Genomic DNA, 16,414 nt, shown 5'->3' with positions numbered 1-16,414 from the left:
ATCTGAATAAATTACCTTATAAAAAGATAACGGGAAAGTCTGCCAATGCTGCACACCTCACCCCAGACCCATCCTCTCCCGAGAGAAACCAGTTATCAATTTGGGGCATAACCAACTGTTTCTGCGTGTGTTTGCATAGATGTGTGTGTTTGTATCATACTGTTTTGGGTCTTTTTAAAACATAAATCGTACCATGCTGTACTTTTTATTCTGCAACTTGCTTTTTTTTTTTTTTAAACTTACTATGCCTTGTGGAGATCTTTTCATGGCAGTACATTTAAATCTAATCCATTCTTTTTAATTGTTACATAGCATTTCATGCACTGTCACCTTTACTGTTTCCTCTCTACCTTGCCTCTGCTTTTGAAATGGCTTAGTGGCACAGCAAGTCAACATTAACCATATTTGTGTTTATGGGACAGGTAGAGACAGGCATAAGCTTGATGGCTCGTTGGAATGTTAACAAGTAAGAAAGAAATGAAACAGAAGGAAGCACCCACACTAGCGCTTGGGGCTGAGATGAGAGGCCTCAGGAGGCGCAGTGTTATCAGTAGAGTCGTTACCTCTCAGCCTCTGAATTTTAGCGTTTACTTTTTTTTTTGAACCCACCTGTTCTTCAGAGATATATTCCTTATATATAAGAGATAACAGTAACATGCTTGACTGGGTGCTGTGAGTATTAAATGAGATAACACATCGGAAAGAACATCAAAACTGTGCAGACCAAGATGGGTACATTATGAATTGTGTTTGCTTACCCTCTTCCCTCCCCCTCCCTCCCACTTCAGATATTATGTTGTGAGGCAATAACTCAAAGAAGGGTAGTTAGGAAATGGAGCTGTGAATGTCGTTGTTAGATATTCTGGAGTAGGAATATGCCTAGAAGCATGGACTTTGGAGGCTGACTGGTCTCTGGATTTAAGTCCTGCTGTGGCTAATTATTAGTTGTGCAACTTGGGTAATGTTTTGTCATATGTAAAATAAGGGTAGTAATAATAGTAAACAGCCTGTGGGGTTGTGGTGAAGTTTAAATGAGATAATGTATGCAAAATACTTATAGTTTCAAGTGTAGAGGAAAGCCAGCTGCTGTCATCATGATCAGTCAGAGAAGTTGCAATATCCCCACTTCCATTTTCTGTCTATTAAGTGTTGCTATCTGGTTTCCTCAGACATGACAATAAAGGAAGGCCTAATCGCAGGGTTAAAGCACAGCCATTCATTGTTCCTTTAGTCCATAGTTTATTTTTTTAAAGCAGGTATTCCCTGAGCACCCACTGCATGTCTGATACCCTGCTGGGTACTGTGTGAAGCATAAAGGAAGTGCAAGGCAGGGCTCTTGCCCTCAGAGTGCTTACAGTTATTAAATTGAAGTGCCTTAATGTACGAGGTTAACAGTGTAAAGAACTCTGAACCTGTCAGATGAAAGGCATTCTGTAATATGCTCTCTGGGTAACAGATAATAATATAAACACAGGGTAGTATTATGAATATACATGCCTAGTGGCTATTTTATCAAGATTTTCTGTTAATTACAAAGGTATAGATATATAATCGTGTAATGCCTGCTTATTCCTTCCTTATCGAGCCTCAGAATTATTTTAGAAGCTCACCTGGGCCTCACCTATAGAACCTGAGCCATTAGATCAGACGCTAACTCGGTGCTGGTTTCCTGGCGGTGCACTGCTCTGACTTCCTCTTGAGAGTACTGGAAAGAATGAGCTCGCCAGCCCAGCGAGAGGAGCTGCCCTCCACATGGCCTAAGGCTTGGTTGAGTAGCAACATAGAGATATTCTGTTTTTCCCAACAAAATAGCTGATATTTAGTAAGCAAATAAAATCCCAAAAGAGTAGGAACTGGCTTAAAGAGCCTGAGGATGGCACACGAAGGGACTGAAAGTACGTTATTTTGGGGGGTAAATTCCCAGGAAATAAACCTATAGTATTTCTGCAATGTCAGCCTAGTCCTTCTCAACCCAGTTAGCTTTCTCTGACCCACAGAGCCCATTTTCTGGGGTGCGTGTGAACCCATTCCAGCCGGCCCAAACTGAAATTCCAGCTGGACAGAAAAGGCCACCTCAGCTGTGAAGCACAGAAGCCACATGTGGCTTTTGGTTTAAGAATCAGTCCAGGCAGCACATGCTCTGAGTGCTTGGGGAGTGGTATGCCTATTCCTGATATGAGAACAAGCAGCCTCTGTCTTAATTCCACACTTAAATCAGGGATAGACAATTCTGAATGTTTCTACTTTTTGTGTGTGTGTGAGGAAGATCTGCCCTGAGCTAACATCTGCCAATCCTCCTCTTTTTGCTGAGGAAGACCGGCCCTGGGCTAACATCTGTGCCCATCTTCCTCCACTTTATAAGGGACACCCCACAGCCTGGCTTGACAAGCGATGCGTTGGTGCGCACCGGGGAGCTGAAGCGGCGAACCCCTGGCCGCCGCAGCGGAGCCCCGCACTTAACCGCTTGCGCCACTGGGCTGGCCCCTGCATGTTTCTACTTTTAAAGGAGCTATGTTAAATCATTCTTATGAGAAAAAAATCACTTATTGTGTAAAAAGGTGTGATTTCTCAGGGAGTCCTTTTAGAGCTGAAGGGATTTCTTAGCAGACAAAGGAGTGCTCATTAAATCATACCTTTGTGAGGAAGAGATTCTTAAGCCTAAGGTGCAGGACATGTAATTATTAGGTTAAGTAGGATTCAAAACACTGTCTCTAGCACCCCTTTCTGAGGCGATCTTTTTATTTTTATTTGATAAATAGGGGCACCTTTCTGAAATTTTTGCCTAGAAACCCAGAATAACAACTTGTAGCATGTTAGAATTCTAGAAATAGTTTGACCCTGCATTTCACAGTCAGAGTTCAGGGCTCCAAAAATATGCTGTCCAAATCATTATTGGCGATTAATTTATTTTGCCCTCCTGCAGGAGGTGAAGCAGCCAGTGTAATGAGACTTGAGAGAGAGCCCATTTTCCAAGGAAGAACAAAGAGAAAGCGGGCGCCCCTCCCCCTCGGAGAAGCTGCTTTGCTTTGTCTAAAGAGCCTACTCCCTCTGAGGACTGCAGCGGGAGAGGCTGAGGGCTGTGTCCCTGCCAATTAGTTTAGTAACACTTGGTTCAGCAGTCCTGAGGAGTTGGGGAGATGTGTGCCTGCCTGCACAGTATTAATGTTATCAGCTGCCCTGGTCATGTATCCGCTCCCTGAAGGACACCTTTATAACACAGTAACACTTAGGGAGACATTCCCCTCCTTTACTTCTGTTTCTCTGCCAATAAACAAATGTCAGGCATTGTCTTGGATCCGGTCCCTGATTCACTAAGTTACTAAGTTATCCATTGCTCTTCTTTGTCCTCCAAACACTGAGCTCTCAGTGCTCATCTGGTTGGATCCAGAATGTGAAGGCTACAGCCCAAGAGGTCACGTACAGGACTTGGGGGCCCAACCTTCCTTCTCCCGGACCCTCAAGAAGACTTCTGTTCCAGTTGGGTTGCTAATTACGGTGTTTCTGGTGCTACTGGACAAAAGAGAGGACCTTGTTTTGAACCAGAACCTATAATTTATGCCTACAGCTATGCCCTGATGGGAGATGGGAATTTTCATGTCAGAGAATAGGGACCTGATAAACAGCATTACGAGTCCAAATTAAACCATCCACCTATGGGTCTTCACTCCCTTAGTAGAAGAAAAATGGCGATGCACGATTCTTACACTTAATGCTCTGAATCTTTGCAAATGGGAGGGACAAGAAAGTTATTAGTGCATCATTTGGTCAACGTGAAGGACAGGGCTCTGTAGGAGAAAGCCTCAGCTTAATGAAGGGCAACATAAAGCTCCAAGCAGCATAAAAAGGGAGACGATGCACTTCGGCATCGTCTTGCAGGTCACAATTCTCAGCAATCGCGTTGGCTCAAGAGCAGAAGCGCAACTCGTCATCTTCTTTCTGTGGGCTTCAGCCATAGGGGGAGAAAGGTGGTACCACAGTTCTCTCCCAGTGGATGACGATGACGTGTTCTAAGCAGATGGCTGCAGAGGCTCCTGTCAAATGAATGAAGAGAAAAAGGAAGTGGGGAGAGGAGGAGGGACTCTAGAAATGGCACTACAACAATCCTGGAATAAAAATGAGGGGAGAGATGATAAGCACAACCACCTTGATAGTCAACCCCCTGCCCTTTTTTCCCAACGGCTTCTGATAACCTCTTTTAATATTTTGTAAATAACTTAAAGCAGGATAGGATAAACGAAAGAGAGCCCCTATCAGGTTCTATTTTCACTGTCCTTCAAGATTGTTTTAAATAACAATTATATCATAAAAATCAAATCCACCCTTTTTAGCTTTAGGAAGCATTAAAAACAGTTAAGTCCTTTGAAACACTGTATACCTAAACCATAATGGGCCTCTAGGTTTCTCTTCTCCAAAGAAAGGCTGCTCTGGTTGTGCCCATTACTTTCAGTTTTGTTGGGGAGGGGACATAACGTGCAGCATTCTGAGTGCAACGGTATTTGGAACGTCTGCCTGGTCTGTGCGGTCCCGGGAGCGACGCCACAGCCTCCGGCGAGGTCCGAGCTTTCTCCCTTGTCACCAGCAGGCGGCGCTGTTTTCGGGGCGCCCGCGGCCGCCGCCCCGCCCGCCACGAAGGTCACTTCCGCCTTGGGCCTGCGAGGCGGCCCCCCCGTCCCCCTCCCCCCCGGCCACGCCTTCTGGTGTTGTATGAGGCAGCCTTTTTCACCCAGCGCTGTCTGCTAACGTTTCTGAACCACTATGCTCTTGTGACTGTTTATGCTGCTTGAAAACTTGCTTCTGGGGTCCTTTGAAAGAATGGAAATCGTAAAATAACATGTATTTGGGATTTCGAAACCACTGACTTTTTAAATATCTCTAATGCATTTCAACTTAGTCAAATAAAAAGAGCCAATGACTCGACAAAATAGGCAATATATGTTGACAATTAGAGCTTAAAAAAAAAAAAAATCCCTTTCCTGTTTATTCCAGACTCTTCTACAGGCGAGAGAGCAGCTTGAGAAAATTCAGCTGCGGCGCCATCTGCTGGACGCGCTGCGACGCTGCAAGGCCCTGCGGAGAAGGAGAGGTCGGGTTGCAGGTGAAGGCCCGGCTTCTGCCCAGGAAAGGCTCTGGCACCAAGGTAGCAGTCTGCTTATGTAAAAAGAGCTAAACTGCCCGTCTACAAGACAGTGGTCTCCCGTTTTGGGGAGCCCTCGTATGTCATATGAGGGCCCTCTTAGGAAAACCTGGGGCTTTGGGAGAAGAGGAGGCATAACCTTTCATTACCCCACGTCTCTCAGGTGCAGGGCTGAAAACTAAAACTGTTATTTTCCATTGCTGCACAGGGAAATATCAGAAACAGAAGTCACAATGTATTTGTTCTCCTGAATGGAACTGATTTTGCTAAATGGAAGGAATTTTTAAGGTGAAGAGAGTGACAGAAAAAAAATTAATCTGGGAGCCGGGAGGTGTTAAAATATGGCCTTGGCTGTGATTTGATATAAGGTCACCAAGCCCTGCTATCATTTTCCAAACTCGTAAATCAGCTCTGATTTAGTTGAAGATTTTTCTATTTAGGAGACTTGAGGCCCTTTCCACACAAAGGTCTAAACCCATTTACAAACTCATTTATGTACATACTTCAGCGTAAACCTGCATTCACCGTTGTTGCAAACTGTGTTAAAGGCCGTAATGAGAAAACGCTTGGGGAACTGGTAGAAAGCCGAATTTTAGAGCAGAATTACAGTTGGCCTACCCATCTGGAAAAATAGGGTATCCCTGACAGGAAATATTTGTAATGGAAAAATGTTATCAAACATAGTTCTGAGGGCCAGCTTAGCGGTTAAGTGCGCGCGCTCTGCTACTGGCGGCCCAGGTTCGGATCCCGGGCGCGCACAGACGCACTGCTTCTCCGGCCATCTGAGGCCGCCTCCCACATACAGCAACTAGAAGGATGTGCAACTGTGACATACAACTATCTACTGGGGCTTTGGGAAAAAAAAAAAGGACGAAGATTGGCAATAGATGTTAGCTCAGAGCCAGTCTTCCTCAGCAAAAAAAGAGGAGGATTAGCACGGATGTTAGCGCAGGGCTGATCTTCCTCACACAAACAAACAAACAAAAAACATTGTTCTGACCCTCCAGAGCTTGATAATAACTTTCTAACAAAGTGAGTTTTTGTGTTCTGGACTGAGCTTATAATATTTTCCTGAAAGAGATGAAGTAGCTTTACCAATAATATAGCCTATTGGAACCTAACTGGTTATGTAGTGCTTGGTCACATCATGTGACTTCTATATACAGTCATTGTTTTATATGGACATCCTTTGGTGCTTCAATAACTAAGCCCTCATGAATGAGACATACCTGATTCTACTGCCATAGCAAATAGTTTCATAGAGAAAATGTTAACCCTCCATATGGGTGCTTGAAGAAGATAACTAAGAAAACAGGATGAGAAATAAAATTAAAAACCATTGCAATGGGGGCCGGCCTGGTGGCATAATGGTTAAGTTCACGAGCTCCACTTCGGCAGCACGCAGGGTTTGCAGGTTCGGATCCCGGGCATGGACCTATGCACCTCTCATCAAGCCATGCTGTGGTGAGGTCCTGTATACAAAATAGAGGAAGAAGGGCACAGATGTTAGCTCAGGGCTAACAAAAACAAACCAAACAAACAAACAAAAAATTGCGATGCGTGGGTGGACTGTATCAGAGAGAAGACTGAGTATATTTTCTATTTTGAATAAACAAAGAGTTATTGGGTACCAAACTGTGACCAGTATAGAAAATATGTGATGGCTGATGCCACATCTATCATACCGCTCTTTTACTAATGTATTTGTAGAGGAGAATCTTTCAGAGAAATAAATAACTTGATAACAAATCAGCATTGTAAGTGGTGGCGTGAGATGGAGAATTGAACATGGTTCGGTGAAGGTGCTTTCAGGGTCTCTGGCTCAGGACAGTGCGGGACGGGATCACAGGTGGAGCAGTGAAAGCCAGATACCTTGAGCCCTCACAGTTTTTTCCTCTCGTGTGGCACAGGACAGTCCCTGGAAACTGAAGTTTTCTCTTCTGTAGTTCTCCTTATTTCTTTAACTTTTTTGTTTAAAGGGTGCCTCTACCCTCAGAACAGAGCCACATATTCAAACTACCTGTCATTTTCTTCACAGACGTCCCAAGAGCATTCATTGAGCACTATTTCTGGTAAACTCAATATAAAAAGGCTACCCACTCCCCCAGCAATTGGGCTCGGGGTTCAAATATCTTGTATTTGGCGAAAAGCAAGGGAAAATTTTTCTAGAGATGACCTCTCCCTTGACTTTCACCCTGTTCTAAATTGGGCTTTTGAGAAAATGTGACCATTCTCTCAAACATATGAAACATTGAACTTGGTAGAAATTTCTATCCAGATCCTAGAGTTAGGTAAGTGTGTCTCTTATGGTCAAAATCCTGACTTCACAGAGGAATTGCCATGTCAATGTTGATTCAACTTGTTTTTGATCTCTCAGCATTGATCAGTCCTCTTCTCTCCCCTCCCTACAAAATGTCAGGCTAACATCTGCTCATCAGTGGGTCTTGGCTTTCTGGCCACTTCCTCTGAGAAAATTTCCTTGACCCCCCAGGGCGGGGAGGGTGCCCCTGCTGAGTTCCCAACACCTCATGGTTCCCCATCATAGCTCTAATACCACACTGTCACTGCTTATCTGTCTGTCTCCCATACTAGATTCTTACGTCCTATGAAAACGAGGCCAAGGCTGCTGTTATGTTCATTTTGCATCCTCACTGCCTAATTAGTGCCTCAGACCAAGCAGATGTTAGGTAGGAATTCAACACAGAGGTGGGAGGGGAAGAGTGTTTCCAGTGGAGGAACTGGCATGACCACATCCACAGGTACAGACCTGAAAGAGTGCCTAGGAGCATGGGCGTGGTGAAGCCTGAGGGGGGCCGAGGAAAGATAAAATGGGAGAGAGTCTGGGGTGGTTATGAATATTGTGAATGTTAGTTTAAGGCAGTGGTCATAAGAAGTTGAAACAGTTGCAAATGACGGCATTTCTGGTGTATTGTGTATCAGACAACTGCTTTGCATATATTTTCATCAAATGTGGAGCCCCAGATCTAGCCCATTCCACTTGTGGAACATATCACTTAATTGGCAAAACCAGTCTGCATGGCCAAACCAGTCAGTTAAATAGACTTATTTGCTATCATAAAAAGTTTAGCTTCATTTTTTTAATTAAAAACACTATATTACTACAAGGTCTTCCACCACCTCAGTTGTGACTTCTAATTCTAAGATAGCTGCTGTCCAATGCACAACGCTTGCCAGGAATTTGTCCAGGGGCTGAAATGAGGTGCTGCCCTGTCAGTGTTTCTTACTTGGCTCTCTAGAGATTCTCCCTCAGGCGTGATGAATTCTCTAATCATCCCTTCGTTTGGGGACAAAGCACAGTTCAGGATGGCTGAAGGGAGCCTTTCTGTGGTGAAGGGTCAGAGCAATTGGGAAGGGGAGGCTGGAAAAGAGAAATCAGTTCAGTGTCAGCTCTTCCCAGGCAGATCACTTTCAGGAGAAGGGATATTCAGTAGTTCAGAATCTGGAAATTGACCCCCTTAATACTATCAATGCTGTGTACTCTCAAGGTACCTAGACCCCAGTTTGAAGACTATGGTTTTAAAGAACCCGAATTTTATGCTTCAGACCAGTGGGCTCCAGAGAGGGGTATGCAAGAGGTAAGAAAGAAAATATTACAAACTCTACTTATACTTTTTTTATGTCATCCTCTTAAACTTTCTATTTTGTTGGATGTTTATACTTTATATAAAATAGAAATGCAATAGTATATAAATAATTTAAAATAAATTATGTGTGTGTGTATTAGAGAGAGGATGTACAAACATTAGTTTACTGATAAGCACATGCAACCAAAAAAAAAATCTGAGGACCACTTTTAGGGTCAGTGGGGAGTCACCAAAGGCTTCTGAGTAAGGGGATGAAAATGAGCATAATTGTTGACTGCAGGAGCTGGTGAGGAACAGTGCCAGCCATCGAGGAGGATACACAGAGGTACTATGCCCGCCTTCAGAGAGCTGGCAGCCTGGCTGACACAAGAAAAAACAACTAACAACAGTGAATGATAAACAGTGCATGGCTAATTAAAGGGAGGACAATGAGGAAGAAATTTAAGAGAACGTAGAAAGAGCAACTGTTTTTTAATTCTGTTTTTAAACATGCATTTCCTGTAGAAAGAGCTGAATTTTCAGCAACGCCCTAAATGGTGATGGCCTTGCCACACTATTTTCATTTCAGAGTCCAAGCATTCTGTTTGGTCATGTTCCTTCTTTTCTAAATTGATGTTTTATTTCTGATTTGGGAGACCATGGTTCTTAGAAGAAGAAACACCTAAAAATGTGAGAGTTTGTGATGAAGAAGTATTTACATCTGTAATCTTGCTCTTTCAGAAGATCCCAACATTATAATGGTTAAAATGTCCAGGGAAAAGGGAAGTTAGGGGGGTAATTTCAGTAGTTTCCGTATTTTTAGAAATTCTCCTATGACCAAAATTTCCCAGAGAGAGAGATTTTAAAAAGTTCCCAAAGAATATCATAATAAGGCATAATAGTACCTTATAGTTGTGTATAGTAGATCCAGTCTCAAAGGATTGCATCCCCCGCAGTTATGTCTCCATTGAGTGGTAAGGGTGATAAAAGAGGCCAACAGGCATCCCAGACTCACAGTCTGAGCAGGAGCTCAGGCCTCCTGACAAATACTGTGTTGGAAAAGAACCCTGAAGTGTCCACCCAGGTGCTCACTCAGACCCCACCCTCCTCACAATAACACCATAGGCATTGTTTTAGCCATTTAATGGAAGAAAAAAACCCTAAGACTTGGAGCAGATAAGTGCACTTGCCGAGTGCACCGTGACTAAGTGGCAGGGCTGGAATTCAGTCGGGTCTGTCTCACTCAGAGCCTGGTTTAGTGCCTGGGAGGGGGCTGGTCATTTCTGATGGGACAGTTGCAGTGGAGTGGGAGAGGTAGAAGGCAGATTACACGGGGTTTAGTCACTTATTATTCATCAGATGTTTATTGAGGAGGACGGGACTTCCAGCTCTGGCAGAGTGAGGAGTTGGGCAAATCCTCTCCCCCAAAAAGCAACTACAAAGCTGGAAAAAAATGTTGAAAACAATCATTTTTAGCACTCTGGAAATCGACCAAAGGCATATAATAATCTGAGAAGTGTTCATGCTTGAACGACTGCTGAGGTTCAGTGATAAAAGTCAGAAGCTATGGCATCCTTGCCTAGCGATGCTCCCATTTCCCAGCCCTTCCCCCAGCCCAGTCAGCATGCTGTGAGGACCAGCAGCTTTGCTGCCACAAAGAGGGCTCACTTGATTTGGAGCAGGAGAGGGCCAAAGTTTCTACTAACCTGAGGTTACAGTTGTGGTTGGGGCAAGTGTATTCCTGGCTGAGGTTGTGCACATTTATGGCTGAGAACAGAGGGCCTGAGGTAGCCACCTACTCTTGGCTGACCTTGAGGATTCCTATATAGAGGAGCTGTGAAAGGGCCCAATGGAAAGTAAAAGTAAAAGCCCAAATAGAATTGAAAACAGCCTGAACTTTGAATGTGCTCCCCTGCCCACACACAAATCATTATCAGAGGATGGAAGCCTTATTGGCTTGAGGTGTTTGAGCACAATTTCTGTCCCATCCTTGGCTGACCATTAGGCTACTTAGACAGAGGGGTGACCCCTAGGAAGCCAGACTTAAAAATAAAAACAAGAAGAAATAAACTGAGCAGAGATACCAGCAGCCACACACTTCAAAGGAGACAGATTTCATAGATTTAACCCAGGCAAGCTATTAGACACACAGACACAAAAGACAGCCTTGAGGGAGAAAATCAGAATCCAGAGTTGCTACAATATATTATTTTTAATACCCAGTTTTCAATAAAATATGGGAAGAGGTAGGAAAGTATGACTTATTCTCAGGAAAAGGAAAAGTCAATAGAAACTCTGAGTGTCCCCAAAAGTTGAATTTAGCAGGCAAAGACATCAAAGCAGCTATTATAAATGTGTTCAAAGAACTAAAAGAAATCATGTTTAAAGACTCAAAAGAAAGTAGGACAATAATGAATCCACAAATAAAGACTCTCAATAAGGAAACAAATTATTAAAAATTTTAAAAATGTGATTTCTGTGGGCTGGCCCCATGGCTTAGCGGTTAAGTGCGTGCGCTCCGCTGCTGGTGGCCCGGGTTCGGATCCCAGGCGCGCACCGACGCACTGCTTCTCTGGCCATGCTGAGGCTGTGTCCCACATACAGCAACTAGAAGGATGTGCAACTATGACATACAACTATCTACTGGGGCTTTGGGGGAAAAATAAATAAAATTTAAAAAAAAAGTAATTTCTAGAGGTGAAAATAAGCAATAACTGAAATGAAAAATTCAGTAGAGGGGCTCAAAAGCAGATTCAAGGTGGCAGAAGAAAAGAATCAGTGAACCTGAAGAGAGAGCAACAGAAATTATCCATTGAAGAATAGAGAGAGTAAAAACTGAAGAAAAGTGAATAGAGCCTCAGAGACTTGTGGGACAACATCTAACATACCAACATATGTGTAATGGGAGAGGAGAGAAAGGGTCAGAAAAACTATTTGAAGAAACAGTGTCCAAAAACTTGGCAAATTTGATTTAAAACATTAATTTACACATCCAAGTAGCTGAACAAACCCAATTAGGATAACTACAAAGAGACCCACACTTAAACACAGCATACAAACTGTTGAAAGCCAACAACAAAAAGAACATCTTGACAGCATCAAGAGAAAAACCGCCATCATGTACAATGAAATATCAATATTATTAACAGCTAATTTCTCATCTGAAACAATGGCGGTTTCTCATTAAGACATTCCCGGATGAACAGAAACTGAGGGAGTTTGTCACTAATAGACCTGCCCTATAAGAAATGCTAAAGGGAGTCCTTCAGGCTGAAAGGAAAGGATGTCAGACGGAACTCAAATCCCCAGGAGGAAATGAAGAGCACTGGAAATGGTAAATATGTGAGTTAAAAGACTCCATAAATATATATTTTCTTGTTTCTTCACACTTCTTTAAAGATATGAAACAGTATAAAGCAATAATTATAACACTATATTGATGGGGTTATAACATATTGTGATATATGATATATTATTTTTATGTAATATAAATATAACTATATAATAAATAATATCAATATAAGGATATATGTTATATATAATATATATATGTTATATATAATATATATATTATTATATAGTATATGCTATTTTAGTAGCACAAATGAGGGGAAGAGATAGAGCTGTATTGGAGTGAATTTTCTACATTTTAGTGAAATTAAGTTAGTATTAATCTGAAATAGATAATAATAAATTAAGATGTATATTGTAATCCCTAGAGTAACTGTTAAGAAAATACCTAAAAATATATGGTAAAAAAATCTACATAAGAATTAAATGGCACACTGAAAATATTTATTTAACACAAAAGGTAGCAGTAAAGGAGGAAGAGAGGAACAAAAGAGAAAGGAAACTTATAGAAAACAAATACCAAAATGGCTAATGTAAATCAAATCACATCAATAATTATATTAATTATGTCAGATCTAAACATCCCAATCAAAAGATAGAAGTTGGCAGAATGGATAAAAAAGCAAGATCTAACTATAAGGTGTCTACAAGAGACATCTTAGATTTGATGACATAAATAGCTTAAAAGTAAAAGATTAAAAATAAATAGATTAAAAGTAAAAAGATGAAAAACAATATACCATGGAAATAGTAACCATAAGAGAGCTGGAGTGGCTATATGAATATCAGATAAAATAGACTTAAGGCTGAAAAAAAAAGTTACTAGAGACATAAATATTTAATAATGATAAAGGGATCAATTCATCAGGAAGATATAATTATAAACATGTACACGTATAACATTAGATCTGCAAAATACGTGAAAGAAAGACAGACAGAACTGAAGGGAGAAATAGACAATCCAACGGTAATAACTGGAGACTTCAGTACCCCATTTTCAATAATGGATAGAATAACTAGATAGAAAACCAGCAAGGATACAGAAGACTTGAACAACACTATCAACCAACTTGACCTAATTGATATCTATAGAATTCCAACCAACAACTGCAGAATAGACATCCTTTTCAAGTGTACATGGAACGTTCCCCAGAATAAATCCTATGTCAGGACATAAAACAAGTGTTCAATAAATTTAAAATAATTCAGATCATACAAACTATGTTCTCTAACCACAGTGGAATTAAATTAGAAACCAACAACAGAAAGAAATCTGGGAAATCCCCAAATATTTGGAAATTAAATAGACTTCCTAATAGTCCATGGGTCAAAGCAGATATCACAGGGAAATTTAAAAATATTTTGAACTGAATGAAAATGAAAACACAATATATCAAAATTTATGGAATGCAGCTAAGTGCTTTGAGGGAAACACCTATGTCAGTAAAGAAGAAAGGTCTCAAATCAATAACCTAAGCTTCTATCTTAAGAAAGTAAAAATAAAAAGAAGAGCAAACTAAACCCAAGGCAAGTGAAAAAGGAGAAATAAAAATTAAAGCAGAAATCAATGAAATAAACAGAAAAACAATACAGAAAATCAGTGAACCAAAAGTTGGTGCTTTGAAAAGATCAACGAACAAATTTTTAATTAGGGGCCGGCCCGGTGGTATAGTGGTTAGTTCACACGCTCTGCTTTGGCAGCCCGGGGTTCACAGGTTCGGATCCTGGGCATGGACCTATGCACCGTTCATCAAGCCATGCTGTAGCAGCATACCACAAACAAAATAGAGGAAGGCGGGCACAGATGTTAGCTTAGGGCCAATCTTCCTCAGCAAAAAGAGGAAGATTGTCAATGGATGTTAGCTCATGGCCAATCTTCTTCACCAAAAAACCCCCCAAAACTTTTAATTAGATTCACCCAGGGAAAAAGAAGGAGAGAAAAAGAAGACGTAAATACCAATATCTGGAATAAAAAAGGGGACATCAGTGTCTACTCTACAAAACTTAAAATATTATAAGGATATATTATGAACAACTTTATATACCAATAAATTAAACAACTTTAATGAAATGGAAAAATCCCTAGAAAGACAAATTACCAACACCAACTCAAAAGAAATAGAAAATCTGAATAGATTTATATCAAGTAAAAAAAATGAATTAGTATTCAAAAATCTTTCCACAAGGAAGAGCTCGATCCCAGATGGCTTCACTCTTGAATCCTATTAAATATTTAAAGAAGAAATAATACCAATACTCAACAAATTTCAGAAAATAGCAGAGGGAACACTTCTCAGTTCGTTCTAGAAGGCCAATATTACCTTGATACCAAAGCCAAAGACACTACAAAAAAAGAAAACTACAGATCAATATCCCTTATGAATAGCGATGCAAAAATTCTCAACAGAATACTAGCAAACTGAATCCAGCAATATATAAAAAGGATTATACACTGTTGCCAAGTAGGATTTATCCCAGGAATTCACAATTGGTTTAACATCCTAAAATCAATTAATGTAATACACCACATTAATAGGATAAAGGACAAAACCCACGTGATCATCTCAATACACGCAGAAAAGGCATTTGACAAATCAACACGTTCATGATAAAAACTCTCAACAAACTAGGAATAGAAGGGAATTTCCTCAACCTGATAAAGGACATCTACAAAAACCCCACAGCTAACATCCTATGTCCATCAACTGATGAATGTATAAACAACATATGCTATCCGTATAATGGAATACCAGTCAGCAATAAGAAGAATAAATTACTGATACATGCTACAACATGGATTAACCTCAAAAACATGCTAAGTGAAAGAAGCCAGATGCACAAGACTATATATTATATGATTTTATTTGTATGAAATGTCCAGAAAATTTATAGAGACCAACAGCAGATCTCTGGTTGCATAGGGCAGAGAGCAAGCTTGATTGGGCTGTATGTCCATGAAGGGCTGGCAGTTGAAGAAGGAATTGATGGCAGCTATCTTGGAGACAAGCTAGCACAGAAAGGAAACCTTCAGAAGGCTTTAAGTAGAGAAGTGGTATGATCTGACTTTTTAACGGGATCACTCTGGCTGCTGTGCCAGGAGTAGACCGTAGGTAGGCAGAAGGAGTAGAAGCAGCAGGGAGGGTGGCACTAGTCCAAAGTGGCTACAGGGGAGCTAGTGAAAGATGGTCATACTATAGATATATCTTAAAGGTAGAGCCAACAGGATGTGCTGATAGATTGATGGGAGTGATAGAAAAAGAAGAGCCAATGATGACTCCAAGGTTTTGGGCCCAGGCTGCTGGAAGAATAGAGTTGCCATTAACCGAGATTTGAAAGGGGAGGAGCATGGTTAGGCAGGAAGATTAGGAGCTTAGGTTTAAGAATCTATTAAGATATCCAAGCAGAGAAGTCCCACAGGCAGTTGGATATATGGGTCTGGAATTCTAGAAAGCATTCAAAGCTGGAGACATATGTAGATATCAGTGTACAGAGTACATAAAGCAAGAGACTAGATGAGATCAGCAAAGGAGTTGGTGTAAATAGGAATGAGGGGAGACTTTGAGCCCTTGACGTTAAGAGTTTAGGAGACTGAGGAGGAAACAACAATGGAGACTGAGAAAGAGCAGCCAGGAAGAAAAGCAGAAGAGTTCTGGAAACCCAGTGAAGAAAGCACTTCAAGTGAAGTATTTCACAGTGATCAATGATGTCAATGTCACAGTGTCAAATGATGCTGATAGATTAAGTAACTGAGAACTGACCATGGATGTGGTGATGTGGAGGTCATGCATGACCTTGACAAGAGCAGTTTTGGAGAAGTAGGAACAGTTAAAGCCTGATTCCAGTAGGTTCAAGGAATGTGGGAAGACAAACTGGAGGCAGTGATTGTAGATAATTCTTTACTATAAAGATAAGGAGAGAGGGCCGGCCCAGTGGCACAGCGGTTAAGTGCTCGCTCTCTGCTTCGGCTGCCGGGGTTTTCAGGTTCGGATCCCGGGCGCGCACCAACAAACTGCTTGTCAAGCCATGCTGTGGCGGAGTCCCATATAAAGTGGAGGAAGATGGGCACAGATGTTGGCTCAGGGCCAGTCTTCCTCAGCAAAAAAGAAAAAAAGAAGAAAAAAGATAAGGAGAGAAATGGGATAGTAGCCACAGGCAGAAGTGAAATCAAGAGAGGTTGTTTTAGAGATGGAAGAGCATGTCTTTATGGTAAAAGAAAACATTGAATAGAGAGGAAAAATTGATGCAAGAGACAGAAAAGAGAATTGCTGGAGTAATATTCTTGAGCAGGCGAAAGTGGATGGGCTATAACATGCCAGTGGAAAGGCTGGCCTTGAATAAGAGCATG

General features: G+C 41.4%; 2 long non-coding RNA genes across 3 annotated transcripts in view; one reads left to right on the top strand and one right to left on the bottom strand.

Annotated features, from left to right (window-relative positions):
• The window catches only part of LOC131416127 (uncharacterized), a 93,594-nt gene extending 87,213 nt beyond the window's left edge, over positions 1-6,381 (top strand). For both annotated transcript variants that reach the window (XR_009222545.1, XR_009222544.1), the window contains one exon: positions 4,987-6,381. This is a non-coding gene — a long non-coding RNA (uncharacterized LOC131416127). The remainder of the gene's footprint in view (positions 1-4,986) is intronic.
• LOC131416128 (uncharacterized) lies at positions 4,691-9,714 on the bottom strand. Its single transcript, XR_009222546.1, has 3 exons — positions 9,624-9,714; positions 6,364-6,606; positions 4,691-5,067 (listed from the first exon to the last, which is right to left on the bottom strand). It is a non-coding gene; the product is annotated as an uncharacterized LOC131416128 (long non-coding RNA).
• Positions 9,715-16,414: the final 6,700 nt, after the last annotated feature.

Source organism: Diceros bicornis, chromosome 17 (assembly GCF_020826845.1).
Source record: "Diceros bicornis minor isolate mBicDic1 chromosome 17, mDicBic1.mat.cur, whole genome shotgun sequence".
Taxonomy (NCBI): domain Eukaryota; kingdom Metazoa; phylum Chordata; class Mammalia; order Perissodactyla; family Rhinocerotidae; genus Diceros; species Diceros bicornis.
This window is presented reverse-complemented; position numbering and strand designations above follow the sequence as displayed.